The following is a 15,390-nucleotide window of genomic DNA, read 5'->3' on the forward strand; positions in this document are numbered from 1 at the left end:
TGTTCTCCCTTCACGTGATTTAGAAGTTGAAAACAAGGCTATTCATTAGGCCAAAAGAAAATAATAGTGTGCCTACACTCCCTCGAATGTCCCAGAACAGAGAGCAGGCTTGGAGGTCAACTACAAAGGAGAAGCCTTGGCTTGGGGCGTGACGGATGAGAGACGATGGACTCATTAGGAAAGTGGGGAGTCGTCTGATGTTGCTTGCGGCACCTGAGTTTCGTTTTGCTTATTTGTTGCTAACGACACAAAAGTCCAAGGTTGGGAAAGCATGTCAAACCATCAGAGGGTCTATGTAGCAACATGCTATACAATGTTGCAGAAACCAACCCAATACCTTTTTTTCCACCATAATAAATATTATACGTATTTAGAGGTAGTTTGATGCGTGCCCACCAGATAAGGGGTAGCCAATGAAGGTATTAACACTTATGTATACTATTGGTACATATGTTCCCCTAACCATTTTCTCCCTTCAATAGGTTTTAGTTTGCCACATAGGATGACATCATAAATGATGCACATCGGGGTATAAAACCTTTGCATGATAACATTTCAGTGTGTGAATTACTGCCTGTTATTCACAAGATTGCCCTACTTTATGTTATGCAGATAATAAACTAGAACATTGCCATATTCTTTGAGTCTGTCCGGTTATTTGGGTAAATCCATCTAGAACATGAGATGCTTCAAGGTGCTAGAGCACAATACCAAATGTAGATGTCTACTGTCTAAGCTCAGTTTGGAAAAAGATTCTAAAGTAGACATTATGTCAACCCAGAATATTCTAATAATTTCCTGATGGTGGTGACACCAAGCACTAAAAAGCCTTTTCCGGCTCACTAAGAATTCTTGACAATGTTCTATCTGGTGACATTTCTAATACGTTCTGGTATATATGTCCTGTATTTGCCCACCCTGCTGCCAATTTACTAAACATTTGTTTCCTCTGAATTGCGTAAATGTGTCTTCATCCTTTGATAGTGTTGTTAGTACCTTGTACATACTCATGTGATAACCACGGCCACGTCTTGCAATTGTACCCGACTCTTGCTTTGGCTGAATCTTTTTATAGATTGTTAACAATTTGCTAGAACTACTGGGAATAAACAAGGTCGGTTGGCTGAATTTAAGGAGAGACCCCTTTGTTATCAAAACATAATTGCTAAAAATGCTGTCAACCTATTCGATATTGGGCCCACCTAACTTGCTGATTAACGCCTTCAATTTTGTCCAAGCTAGTTGAACAGTTACACGAGGTGTGTACTCTATACAGTCAATGGCATATGGGTTTTTGGACGTCCTACTTTATATATGCCTGGTATGAAATTATGGAAATGCCACTGGATGACCCTGAGTACAAAATTAAATCACTTCACACTAAAAGGCACCAATTAAAGGAATCATGTTACTTCTCGAATCGTATGATATCCACCCTTCCGGCAGCACTTAAGTAGATGTCCACAAAGAGCATATGCCAGCAACTGGATCCAGTAGGCACCGTTTGAAACTGTTCAACTGGAATTCCCATGAGGTCTATCATCTGAGTATTCTTATTGTTTGGAGTAGGATAATGAATGCCAGAGGTGGTTTTGGTCACAATTAAGCCATACTATGATTACAAATGCCTGTTGCAAATTCCACTTGCACCCCTTTAGGATGATATAATCAACATTTTATGACCCAACTGAGCACTTGGTGGCATTTTCCCCAGTCTCACTATGCTTGGTGGCTGAAGGCATCACCTGCTAACCTTATGTGTTTACTTCATTCTTCTAGCATCAAAGAAATCAACTAGAAACGGAACCCTTTGGATCTTATGTTTTTTCTGGATTATAAAGGAAACCTGTTCAGTCTCGGCATCCCGGTTGGAAATGGGTATGGAGTTGTTAGAGCAGGGCATTTTCTTAAGTAAATTTCGTGATTCTGAGCCCTCCCTAGTTGGATCTAATGTCATTTCATGAAGAGAGAACACTTGGCAGTAACATCCTTTCAGATCTAGGCCACTGTCCAGCAACAATATAACATGCAAGCACATCTTCAAATGTATCAAGTATTCAGAGCTAATATACTTGGGGATCTGATGGTTTCAGGAAATTTCTCAGTACGTCCTGAACATTCTTCCTAAATTATATCCCTGGTTTTTAATGTAATTAACTTGAATGGCTCCAAGGAGTTATGTGAGCCAAATTACAGTAGTAGATCTTACGGACAAGCCATTTACGTTGCTATTGCTTTGCTTGTCCCGGAGCCATGGGCCTAATTCCAACACAAATGTGCAGTACATATTCTCTGGACCGGATTATTATTAATATTTTCTATTTTTTATTAATTGATTTGATACGGTACTTCACATTGGCAGGAACCTTTTGTTTCCTTTATTCCATCTGGTTTGCATTACTCTCGAGGGAAGCTGATTTGCACAAAGTAACATGGAGATTGCTTTATTTTACTTTAGTTATTAATAAGATTCAATAGATCATAATCATGGCTTGTTCTCCAACTAGGGCCAAAGAGATGCAAGTGATTTAAGGCTAAATTTGCATTTCAGATTCTTTCAATCTTTATCAATGATGTCTCTTTCAGATATGCTGATCAGGTTCCTCCATAAACAGCCCAAATATGGATACACCAAATCATGCAGCTTATCCCCTGCTGACTTGGCATCTCTTTGATGATGCATATGGCATGCCTTTGCCATGCTCAATAGCATGACATGTATTCATCAGACTGTGTGCTCCTCAGTCAAGAAGCAAGAAGACTCAGGGAATTGGCTCCAGTATAATCTCCTTGAATCTAAGTAAGAAGCTTGCAATTTATTCAGAAACAAAGTTCCAGATTTTACCATACCAGTTTTGAAGTCATGATATCCCAGCGATGCTTCCTGGCATATGACTGGTGAGAAGCCAGTCAATATTTTCCAATATTGACTGAGTTTCAGCCTCAACATTAATTATAAAGAGAAATAAAAGTATGAAATATGTCCACATTTACAAAACAGGCTTTTTGATGCATTTTGAAACCTATACTAGGAGTTCCAATATAAAGGTACACCTGCCTATATTTCTTACAGGCAAAAACAAAGAAACATGAGTGTACATTTTGAAGTTGTATTGCTTTTTAAAGAGATAGCTGACAGGCTTGAGATGGTGCCAGCATGTATGCTGGGTCTCATTATGGGTTAGATAGTAAAAATACTGCTCTACTCAATTATGCGTTAAGTGCCACGGACGACTGTGCTTAAGTGCCAAGGACGAGTATGCTCGTCTTTTTTGCATAGACTTGCATAATAGCCTGGCAGTTAAGGAGTTGGACCCCAAATCTGCTTGCCCTAGATGGAGGTATTTCAGCCGCAAAAAGAGGCAGTAAACCGAATGCGGTTTCACTCTATGCGAAATTAACGTTGTTCCCCAAAGAATTCCAGTGGGACTTCTGAATGGGCAGTAAAGTTAAGCCTAAATTGCCCAGTAAATTACAGTTGCTGCATATGCTCACAGCAAACGCGTTTGGACGTCTTACCCAAGGTCATATTGCCAAACTCGTAATTAGGTCCATTGTGTCAACATTTGTATGACCGTTTCCTGATTTTCATCCATAACACAATGGTGTGTTTCAAAATGGAAAGTAACTGGACAGTCTTGCACTTAATATGGACTGTGGGTTGAGGGTCACATGATTTTAGTCCCACTCCCAGGGGCAAATCACTATCTAGGCACAATTTAGAGCTCGCCCTCTTAACTCAAGTCAGATATTTAGCATGTCGGGCAATATTGACTTGCCTTGGGGTCAATAACATCTCAGGTGCAAGGGACATTAGAAGTCACCATTGTCAGCACTGTAGTGATCCTGCGGGTTCTTTCCAATGTGCCGAAGACGTGGAACTGTCACCTGCCAGGCCTGCAAGCGACGCGAATGAATAGGCAGCACTGATCCGAAGGCTTCCACATCCAATCTGAGGCCACACAACGTGCACGACTCATCAGGGAAACCATAGCAACAGATCCCCAATGCCGCCGCCACAGATCCTGCACAATATGGCTGGCGGCCAATATAAAACCGTGGCAAATGGGAGCGGGAGGCAACAGAAGGCCAGCCCCTGGGAAAAAAGAGGAGATGAGGACAAACTGGATTCAGTCTAGATACCCAGGACGAAGGGCAACACAACCCCGTGAATGCGATGCATGGACAATTGGGAGTGTTTAGCTACACAAAAGGAGCCAACAGTCAGAGCAGCCCAGACCAAGATTATCACCAATGAGAGATCCGAATGGTGGCCCCCCAACCATTGAGACTATCTATGAAACCTCCTACACACACACACACACATCTCTCTCTCTCTCTCTCTCTCTCTGATTTGGTGCTGTGAATGTGCTGGCCCCCTATATTTGGTCTTCAAGAAACCTTAACATTACTTGAATTGAACTTCTAGTTTGCCTCTCGCATGGGGCTTGAAAGGGGGAATGGGTGAAACCTGCATTTCACATGAGCCAGTGGTAGGATAGTAGCGGTCGAAGGCCACCCAACCCACAAATGTGGAGCACTTACTTCAGAAACTGGCAGAAGGACAATACCAGTCACACCATGTACTTTATGAATACCAAGGACTGCGGCATAAAATAGACACTACTGGTCATAGGGCCTCATTACACGGAAGGCGGTAAGGGTTAACGGTCACCGGTAATGGTACCGGTGACCGTTAACCCTTACCGCCTTACTACGAGGTCCCTTTGCGGGTTGGTACTTTAACGCCTGCTTTTTAGCAGGCGTTAAAAACCAACCCGCAAAGAGACCAGGGTGCTAATTACGGTACTGCAATTTGCGGTACCGTAATTAGCACCTTCCCCATTCCCATTATGCCCTATGGGGCAAAAATGGGAATGGGGAAGGGCAAATGGGGAAGGGGGAATTACCGCCCGCCATCCTTGGAATAGGGCGGTAATTCCCCTTTCCTCCAAAGCGGTGCCGGTATTTTACCGGCATGGACCAAGGTGCTAGTAGCACCTTCGCCCACCGCCTACCGTGCAATGAGGCCCATAGACATTTGTAATATCACTTGACATGAGATATGCCCGTTGCCACGATACGATATGGTGCACCCAGTTTAGCCATCTGTAACACATTTATGTAGCCTCTTGTTTTTATATTGTACAAGGTGCATTGCCATTTTAGCAGACTAGGCATAATATTATGTTTGTCTTTCTGCAGATAATGCGTGTCCTTCACTGAAGTCCTATTAAAAACAAGCATCGGCAAAGCCAATAGTTTTTGCTTGTGTATAGGTATTATGCATTTGCCAGAGACTGCTATTACATGCCCAGGTACTCCCACCATTTTGCAGCCTCTACCATCAATGGTCAGTTATTATCAGTAAGGCAGTGCCTGGCTAATGCCCTTCCCATGCTTACGCAAAAGCCAACACTATTGACACTATTGTCTCGGGAGGATAGCTCATGGGCAAAGCGCTCGCCTTGGAAGAAAGACGACACGGAGCAACACAGGTACACAGTACACATAACCAATTACAATTGCAAAAAATTGCCAGGGCTTGTTTCATTTGGTGGTCAGGGAAGCATGTCTTTGCCCTCAATGTATTTTCGCTCTGCCAGTTACAGATTCTGAAATCGGGCAGTGCGTCCCCACATCTGTGATGCGCAGAAGGCGATGCAACTGTTTTCTCTATTATACCTATCCACAGGCTTTAGAATGAGCTCTACATGCCAGTACACCAATGCTCAGCTGACTTGGCACAGGTTCCGTTTCAAGTGATCCGCCGGACTCGCAGGAATCTTCACCTTTTCGCGGCTGCTACTGTGCCATAAACGAATATTTTATAACCACCAAGGGGGCTCTACACTCAGCTGGAAAACGTCCTCCCATGATTTTGGAGGTCTGGGGCTGGCTCCGGAGGCTCTGAAGTCATTACAATGTCTAATCTAATGCCGCAGAAGTCCTCCCCGGGCCTTGCAAGACTTTATGGAAACCATGTGTCCTTCAGGAAATCCATAAAGTACAGCATTTTATGGGACATTCGATATGGCCGAGCAAAGCACTGCCTGCTCGCCTGCCTAACCCTCTAGTGTTTGATGCTGTTTCCTGGACACTGTAACTAGCCATGGCGACTTATGATAGTGCATCGTCACTGTAGTAGTGGTGCTGGCAGCAGCAGCTCCAGCTATTGGAGAAATAGAAGGGGTGTGCATCTGGATGAAACTTCAGTTCTCCATCCCTCTATTTCGATGTAGGGCTGCCCTCCCCCCAATCAGGCAAAGGTATCCATCCAGGAGACTGATAGGGAACAGGCTAGCCCTGTCTGCAGGCAGTGGGCGTCATTACGAGCTGTGCGGTAAGGGGTTAACGGCGCCGGTAACCCCTTACCGCCCTATTACAAGTCTGCTCGCGGGACCTGCAAAGGGTGCCTGCTAAAACCAAGTGCCCTTAGCGGGTCCCGCTAGCAGACCAGGGAGCTAACAACAGGCACCGTTATTAATGGGCCCGTTGTTAGCTCCCTCCCCATTCCCATTGAGCCCTATGGGGGCTCGAATGGGAATGGAGATGTACTGGGTCCGGGTTCCTAAAATGAGGAATTATAGGGTCCTCCAAGTTTGGAATGGCCCAGTAAGTCCTCATTTGAGGAACCAGGACCCAGTACCCGGTAAGGAGGTAACCATGCCACAAATTGCAGCATGGTTACCCCCAACCTCATAATGACCCCAGTGTGAGGGAGGAGGGCGATAACCACATACCAGGGAGATCCCTGTTCTAATCCTCTTCTCACTGTGTCCCCTTAGTGAGATCTAATTCATTGTCAGGTCTTGTGTCTTTTTACTGTCACTCCCTCAATTTATCAACCAACCTTGCCCCCACCTCTTCTTCTCATTCGCTTTTGTGTTCCCTCCTATCCTTTCTCCTTTTCCCCTACAGTGTTTTGAAGCAGTCTGAACAGCCCTGTGCAGCGCTATGCAAGAAGCAAACATACATAAATAGTAGTAGTATGATTAGTAATAGCAGTATTAGCAGTAGTAGTAGCAGCAGTAGTAGTAGTAGTAGGAGTAGTAGAAGTAATAGTATTAGTAGTAGGATTAGTAGTAGTAGTTGTAGTAGTCATAGCAGTAGGATTCGTAGTAGTAGGATTAGTGGTAGTAGTAGGAGGAGGATTAGTTGTAGTAGTAGTAAGATTATTATTATTATTATTGGTAGTAGTAGCAGTAGTAGTAGAAGTAGTAGTAGTAGTAGTAGTAGTAGGATTAGTAGTAGTAGTGGTAGTAGCAGTAGTAGTAGTAGGATTAGTATTAGTATTAGTAGGGGTAGTAGGATTAGTAGTAGTAGTATTAGAAGTAGGATTAATGGTATTAGTAGTTGTATTAGTCATAGTAGTAGGAGGATTAGTGGTAGTAGTAGTAGGATTAGTGGTAGTAGTAGTAGTAGGATTAGTTGTAGTAGTAGTAGTAGTAGTAGTAGTAGTAGGATTATTATTAGTAGTAGTTGTAGTAGGAATAGTGGTAGTAGTAGTTGTAGTAGTCATAGTAGTAGGATTAGTAATAGTAGTAGTAGTAGTAGTAGTAGTAGTAGGATTAGTATTAGTATTAGTAGGGGTAGTAGGATTAGTAGTAGTAGTATTAGAAGTAGGATTAATGGTATTAGTAGTTGTATTAGTCATAGTAGTAGGAGGATTAGTGGTAGTAGTAGTAGGATTAGTGGTAGTAGTAGTAGTAGGATTAGTTGTAGTAGTAGTAGTAGTAGTAGTAGTAGTAGTAGTAGTAGGATTATTATTAGTAGTAGTTGTAGTAGGAATAGTGGTAGTAGTAGTTGTAGTAGTCATAGTAGTAGGATTAGTAGTAGTAGGATTAGTGGTAGTAGTAGTAGTAGGATTAGTTGCAGTAGTAGTAACAGATTATTATTATTAGTAGTAATTGTAGTAGGATTAGTAGTAGTGGTAGACGTAGTAGTACTAGGATGAATAGTATTAGTAGTAGCTGTAGTAGTAGCTGTAGTAGTAGCAGTAGTAGTAAGATTAGTAGTAGTAGTATTAGCTGTAGTAGTAGTAGCAGTAGAAGTAGTAGCAGTAGCAGTAGTAGTAGTGGGATTAGTAGTATTAGTAGTAGCAGCAGCAATGGTACTAGTATAATTTCAAGTATGGACTTTGGTGACCTATGTATGCCCAGTGGAAAAAGCAAGACAAATTCTGCTATTTAGAATATAACCATTATTAATCGTTTATTTACCCCTTTTGTTCTATGTACCCCATTCTGTCAATATGCAATTTACCCACACCGACCTGTCCAAATGACTCTAGACATTGCTTTCTTGCATTTTGGGCAATCCAACAACTCCTCAAGATTGACTCCCCAAAATAAAGTACAAGGCACATTATCCCCAGTCATTATGAAAACAGCATTTAGTTAAGTCTTCCAGCGTACCAAGTCTCCAATCTCCCAGTAGCTTTACATTGAGGTAGAACAAATGGTCACACAGACATAACAGTTAGATAGTGCAACCATGACATTGGCAACATTGCAATGCTTTCCAGTGAAACAGCACATAATTTTCCAATCACTCTGTATCATTCTGGTCAGTCATCTGCAAGGTAATCCACAGTTTATAATGATTCTAAAGATTCTTCCACCTAATTGTGATGTCTAGCTCCCTATTCTCCCTATTTTATAATTCCTTCCTCAAACCATTCATTGGTACCAGATCAGTCACACCTAGGGGAAATCTAAGGTCTGGTTGAAAAAAAGATGCTGTTGTTTAATGTCTTGGAACTGTGCCACTGTACTTACATCTGTTTACAGTATGCAATATACATTGCAAGAGATACATATTGCATGGTACATTGCCAGTGATGGAGATGGCAAGATATACCATAGGATGAGCGTGGCAGAGAGTAAGGGAAACATATAGTACAGTATTGTGGGACCGGCAGAGACACAACCGGGAAGACATTGGGCCTCATTACGACCCAGGCGGTAAGTTACCGCCTGGGCCGTGACTTTACCACCATGGCGTAAACTACGTTTACGCCATGGTGGTTGGCGGACTTACCGCCCCATTCCGAGTTTGGCGGGGCGGTAAGTCCCCAATCCCCATTTACCCTTCCCCATTCCCATTTTTGCCCCATAGGGCATAATGGGAGTGGGGAAGGCGTTAATTACGCCACCGTAAATTACGGTGGCGTAATTAACTCCATGGTCCCTTAGCGCCATGGATTTTAACACCTGCTAAAAGCAGGTGTTAAATCCGCCATGGCGCTAAGGGACCTCGTACTCAGGCGGTAAGGGTCGGCGCTGTTTACGGCGCCGTAAACCCCTTACCGCCTGAGTTGTAATGAGGCCCATACTGGGCTTCATTACAAGGTTGGCGGTCCGGTAAAAACGATACCGGTAAGGGAATACCGGCATCGTTTACCGGACCGGTGCATTATGACCCGCGATGCCGGTGCTAACGGCATCTGTAGGGACCCGTTGTGACTGGGTAGCACCTACCCGGAATGGGCGCGGGCACGCGGCAGCCATGCCAGTAACACTGGCATGCCGTAAGTAAGTGCACATTACGAAGTTCACGACATGTACTTACCGCATCCAGATGCTGGTAAGAACGGGTTTCATGATGCCGTTAACACCGGCATCGTGGGGCAGCCGTTAATAGCAATCTGCTGTGTTGAAACCTGCCACAGGTGCACCCAATCAGCACAGGGGGAGGCAATGGAATGGCACAGCACAAAAGGAGCACACCCACACACCACACCCCTTCCAAAGACAAAATGCTACCATTAGCAGTTGCAATACTGGGGCTGGAGGACATGCCTGCACTACTCCAGCAGGCATTGAACCAGGAAATGCAGTGGAGGCACAGGAGGAGAAAGAGGGTGAGACAGGGCCAGCCCATACCACCAGGACAGGCAGTTGTACCCGGCAGGCAGCCACCAATACCTCGCCTAAGGGCCAGTCCATTTGACCTAACCCCTGCACAGATCCACACCGTGTACATCCTGTACAGGGACACCATATGCACAATAGTGGACCTCATCCATGACGACCTGGTAAACCTCATCTACATCCGCATAGGCATCCCCGCTTTGCTGAAGGTAGTGTCTGTGCTGCACTTCCTTTCCACAGGCACCTATCAGCACACTGTGGGGCAGCTGCATGGCATCTCAAAACTATGTTTCTCCCTTGTGCTCAACCTGGTGCTAGATGTCCTCCTGAAATATGGAAGGGACCACATATATTTACCACGAACTGTGTGGAGGTGAATGATACCAAAATAGATTTCTATACACTGGCAGGCATGCCTAACGTAATTGGTGCCATCTACTGCACCCATGTGGAACTGGTAGCCCGGCATGCCGAGGAGGTAGTGTACCACAACAGGAAGCTCTACCATTCCCTGAATGTCCAGATGGTGTGCGATGCAAGGCAATTAATCACACATTGCTGTGCACGATTCCCAGGATCCACACTTGATGGCATGGTGCTGCGCAACTCCACGCTTTCCCACTACATGGCACGACGTGCTGCACAACTTACCTGACTGCTGGGTAAGTCCAACAACAGGGCAATGAGGGGCGTTGCCTGGGCGGGGCACAAGCATAGGCAACCTGTCTGCTGGCTGGGGTATCAGGGGTGTTGCCGGGTGGGGGGACCACAAGCATGACAACCTGTCTGCTGGCTGGAGTATGAGGGGTGTTGCCAGGGCGGGAACACAGCGACCTGGGTGGCAAAACTGTGACCCCAATCACCTCGACAGAATGTTCGACACAGCCAATGGATGCAAATGTGACATGCCTACACAGCTATGCATGAATGCAAGCAACAAACACAGCACCCATCCCAGCACATGCACCTTGCACAACATCGGATATGATGAACCACGGGTACCACGATGCACCACCCTGCAGGCACAATGCCTGGAATAGATGAGCGGAGCAAAGTCCATCACGGGACATGCAGCTATGCCTGGGGCAACTCCAACTACCACACATGGAAATCTCTGTCCCTGCACCCACCCCACAGGTACACCGCAGACGAGTATACCGGCCCAGGCATCTCTAAGGAACACTTACAATTGCAATGGTGCAAGCAAGGAAACGTATGTAATCACTGATCAGTTACCACCACTGACATATGAGTGAGTGGTGAAGGACCCATCCACATTACCTCTGCTCCACCATGCCAGTACACACCTATCCCCCTCACAGAAATGTTTGCCGTCACTGGCGGACCATACCACCATTGCCATTGGCCCTTGGTCATATGGTGGAAGGCAGTGATGGGCAAGTACATGGTGACATCAAGTAGCCGTGAACATGATTTGCAAACCACAGTGTATCATGAGGCACATCAGGCAAACATGTAATGATGCATTCCACATGTATAGTACACATTTCAAATGCATCACACCTATCAGATGTCGGCAGATGATGGTCATTATCAACTCATTTGTGTGAGTGCCTCATCTGATGGAAAGGTCCCTTAGACATGAATGGCACACATACCCCCCACGCATGGGTAATCCCTAAGTGCACTTACCTGGGTCACACAATGAGGAAATGTCAAGTGCATTCATGATGAATCTGTGGCATATGACCATGAACACTGTACAGGCATTGCACATACGGAATGACAACAATGTTCACAAATACACTTTCCATTGATCCTGTGCAGGTGATTCCAGGTATCCCCTAAAGCCGTGGCTCCTGACCCCAATCAGGCAACCAGTCAACAGGCACGAAGAGGACTACAACCGTGCACATGCATGCACTCGTGTTACGATTGAGCAGACTTTTGGCCTCAGCAGGTCGGTGGGGCACTCATATGCAGGCCTGAGAAGGTGGGCAAGATAGTGTTGGCATGTGCCATACTGCACAACATGTGCATCCGGCGCAACGTACCCCTGCCCCTGACACGGACTAGATTCCACCAGAAGAAGAGGAGGATGATGGTGGAGAAGATGCATATCGACCATGGCACAATGTGAATGAAGGACGTGTAGCACGCCAGACTTTGATTGCACATTACCTTTGATAGACTGGGTTAGACAAGGCACTTGGAATGGGGGACACTGAGCACTGGACACTGTTAAGAAATAAATTGACACACACTCAAAAAGCAATGTTCAGTCATGTGTTTTTCTTATGCACACCAGGTGTATTAAATGATTCATAACTATGTACAGTGAACAGGAACCCCTCAATGTGCAACAAACTACCCCCCACCCACCTCCCCCACCATCCCCACACACCCAAACCCCCTAACCCCCTCCCGCCAGCATCCTCACACACCCACGACCCCTCCCCCTCCCCCCAACATCGCCACACACCCACGCCCCCCGCCCACCTCCCCCCAACAGCCCCACACACCCACGCCCCCCACCTCCTGCACCCATTTGAAGTCCAACTGTGTCAGGCTACTGACGCCCCCTTTTAGGTGGAGGGGGTTGTCCGTCTGGCCGGCGCAGACTGCGCATTGACCTGCACACCGGGCTCATCTGAGTGGAACTCACCGGTGTTGAGATGGTCGGGGAGCGGGTTGTGGGTCGGGTTCTGCAGCGTGATGTTGGGCCATGGTGGCCACCAACTGTGTGACCGCCTCTGTCATTGCTGCCATGCCCTCACACATGTGCCGGGCCACACGGTAGACCGCACGGCTTATTGTCCTTGTTTTATCTTGCATGGCATTGCGTGTGGCTTCCCCTTCCGTTATGTATTGTCTGACCGTATCCTGCATGGCCTGCTGGCGCTCCTCCATGTGGGTTAACTGCCCCTCCAAGTCCCGGATGGATTCCGCAATTGGTGGTTGCACGGGAGGTGGTGTCTTTGTGGTTCTGGGGATGCGTGCTACCACAGGCATGTCCTCCATAGAGCTGCCTCCATCAGAGCCAGGTTCGAAGGAGAACACTGGTTTAGATGGCATGGTAGGAGTGTGTGGCATTTCCTCAGACATACAAAGGCCTGCAGTGTCCGCCTCATCCTGTTCCTCAACCTCCTCCACGTTGGGTGGATTGTGCTGCCTCACCCATGTCACTCATGGCCGATGACCGCGGCCCCTCTACATCACTGGCTGCTCGTGATGCATCCTCCTCCACATGAGGTGTCTGCTGGGGGGCCAGAATTTTCCTGGCTGTGACCATTGGGGCCGGTGTGCCTTTTGGCATGCGTGCCTTGATGGCACCAATGTGTCTGGGCTGGGGATCCTGACTATATGTCGGAGCTAGTTGCTCCTCTTGGTCCCGGGTCTGTGCGCCCTGTTGGCTGGTGGGCTGTGGTTTGGGAGCAGTGGTTTTGAATGGGCAATCTCTTGACATCGACGGCTTGGTGGCATCATCGTCCCCTCTGCTCATGCATGTAGGTGTTTTTTTGGTAGTTGCGGTGTGTTCTGCATCGCTGTCTGATTCCGTGCCTGTGGGGGACAGAGAGGCAGGGCATCAGTCATAGGTGAACGTACATCCTACATACATCGATGTTAGTACATTTCGAGTCATGTTCATTGTCGTGTGCATGTTGGAGGGGCAGCCTTGGTGCTTACACGAGTTGGGGGCGGGGGGTGTATTGTTTGGGAATCCTTCTGGTGCAGCCATGATGCCCATGGTGTCTGTTTGGTGGCCTACAGGTGTTTTGTGGCTTGCATGCTGTAGCCATGTCCAAGGGGCTGTGTTCCATGTGCTGTTTGGTTGTGTCTCAAGTGTGCAATCGGTAGTGGAGATGTGTGCACCATGCATTGAGATGGCACAGTGGTGAGGCCTGCATCTCAACGGTGATGTATTTGTGTGTGTGTGCATGCATATGTTGCTTGTGTTTGCAATTGTGGACTCATGTGGTTTGTGTCAGTGGGGTTTGTAGTGTGTTTTTGTGGCAGAGATGTAGGGTTTGAGTTAGGACTGACTTTAGTTGGGAGGTGATGACCCATGTATTTGCTCTCATGTACTTGCCAATTGGACTCCAACATTATACTTGGGGTATTAGGTGTGTGTGGGGACTTTTGTATTATGCTAAGGGTCACTCACTGTCATTGTCCGATGATGAGACTCCCATCTCTGAATGCCCGACTCCCTCTATGGCCTCCATGTCCATTACAGAGCTGCAGGTTTCCTCCCAACATGCAAGCTTTATGGGTTTATGTTGCTCCACCACCTGTTTCCTGGGCCTGGCTGTGGTTTGCTGACAAGATTTTTCGAACATGCAGCCGCAGTTCGTTCCACCGTTTTCTACAGTCTTTCACACTGTGTGTGGTTGTCCCCACACGGAGACCTTCTGGGCCACCTTTATCCAGATGTTTTTCTTCCTTATTTGGATGGTAAGGCGCAGGTCTGGACAGAACACTACATCCGCATGCTGGACCAGGGTTTCAGAAAGCATGTTTAGCTCTTCATCGCTAAAACGGGGCTTATGCAGTGAGGTGCGCCTTTACAGGTAGCCTTAGACATATTCTTGCTGGCAGGGTACACAGTTTGCAAATCCAGGTCCTGTAGGCATAGGATTGCAATGGATTGTGTTTTTCAAGATGGCCACCAGCGCATTTCCCGTTCCGGCGCGATGACATTGCTTTCGGTACCGCCACTTCCGGTGCCATTATTTATGATGTTGGTATCAACGATACCGTTCTTTACGGCATCTAGAATACTGGTGCCCGTGCCGGCGGCATGGATGATGCCGCTATTGGGGGTTTGGAGGGCCTTACCGGTATGCCGGTGCAGCTGTTACCGGCATGCCGGTATGTGCGTGCCCGCTGACTCGGAATATACTGTTGATTCCGCCAGCAGTCTAACATGGACACGGTTGCACCGGCATGCCGGTAATTTGGTATTTTTACCGGCCAACTCATAATGAGGTCTACTGTCTAGTAAGGCATTTTACAATGTTTCATTAACACATTGGGCCTCATTACAAGCATGGTGGTCCGGGAACTATGGTCCCGTTAAGCATTCCCGGACCACCATGCTACAAGCTGTGCTCGCGGGTGCCTATCAGCCCACCATGTTTTTCCTGGAAGGCTGACCGGCACCCACGTTAGATGCATCGGCAGCACTCTGAATGCGCCGGTGCATCCGACGTCCCATTCCCATTCAGCCCTATGGGGCCGAATGGGGATGGGGAGTCCCTTGTTTCCAGCACCCGCAAATGGGCAATTACCGGGTCTGCCAAACTTGGCATGGTCCGGTTCTTGCCCATTCGCAAGTGCCGGAAAAAATGCATCTCTGGCGGCAGCCATGTCGGTTTTACCAGCAGGGCTACCACCAGAGTTGTAATGAGGCCCATTATGCCTTGTCCACACCATGATCAATTAAGGCCATGAAATTAATGTCTTGATGGATGGGCCACTAGCTTGGCCTTTGGGTGGAGGATCTCCTTCTGAACTCTCTTACTTTGGTTATATGATTCCTCACTTTGCTGAT

This window comes from Ambystoma mexicanum, chromosome 5q (assembly GCF_040938575.1).
Source record: "Ambystoma mexicanum isolate Mex_15411 chromosome 5q, UKY_AmexF1_1, whole genome shotgun sequence".
Lineage (NCBI taxonomy): Eukaryota > Metazoa > Chordata > Amphibia > Caudata > Ambystomatidae > Ambystoma > Ambystoma mexicanum.